Genomic DNA, 330 nt, shown 5'->3' with positions numbered 1-330 from the left:
GTCTCCGGCCACCTGGCAGCACCTGAGGCCTGGCAACCTTGCAGCAGCCCCGGCAGCTGCAGCCCGGCTTCCCCAGGCGACCTGCACTTCTCTGCGAGGCAACTCGGGCCCGACCCAGAACCCACGCCTGACTCCGCAATTGCATGCCGCTGCCCGGCACCGCAGGGTGCCAACAACTCCAGAGCAAATTTTGTGAGAACATAGAACAAGAACACAGAGGTGGAGTGAAGCTTGTACTTCGGAAAGTCAGCCGCACATCTCAGCACCGCAAAGCACCTAGCCCTCCAGGACCCTCCTAGATTAAGAACGACCGCCCCCTCCCCGCTCCCT

This window comes from Sturnira hondurensis, unplaced genomic scaffold (genome assembly GCF_014824575.4).
Source record: "Sturnira hondurensis isolate 20B ecotype Veracruz unplaced genomic scaffold, ASM1482457v3 Scaffold0004136, whole genome shotgun sequence".
In the NCBI taxonomy this organism is placed as follows: domain Eukaryota; kingdom Metazoa; phylum Chordata; class Mammalia; order Chiroptera; family Phyllostomidae; genus Sturnira; species Sturnira hondurensis.
Note: the sequence above shows the minus strand (reverse complement) of the source record.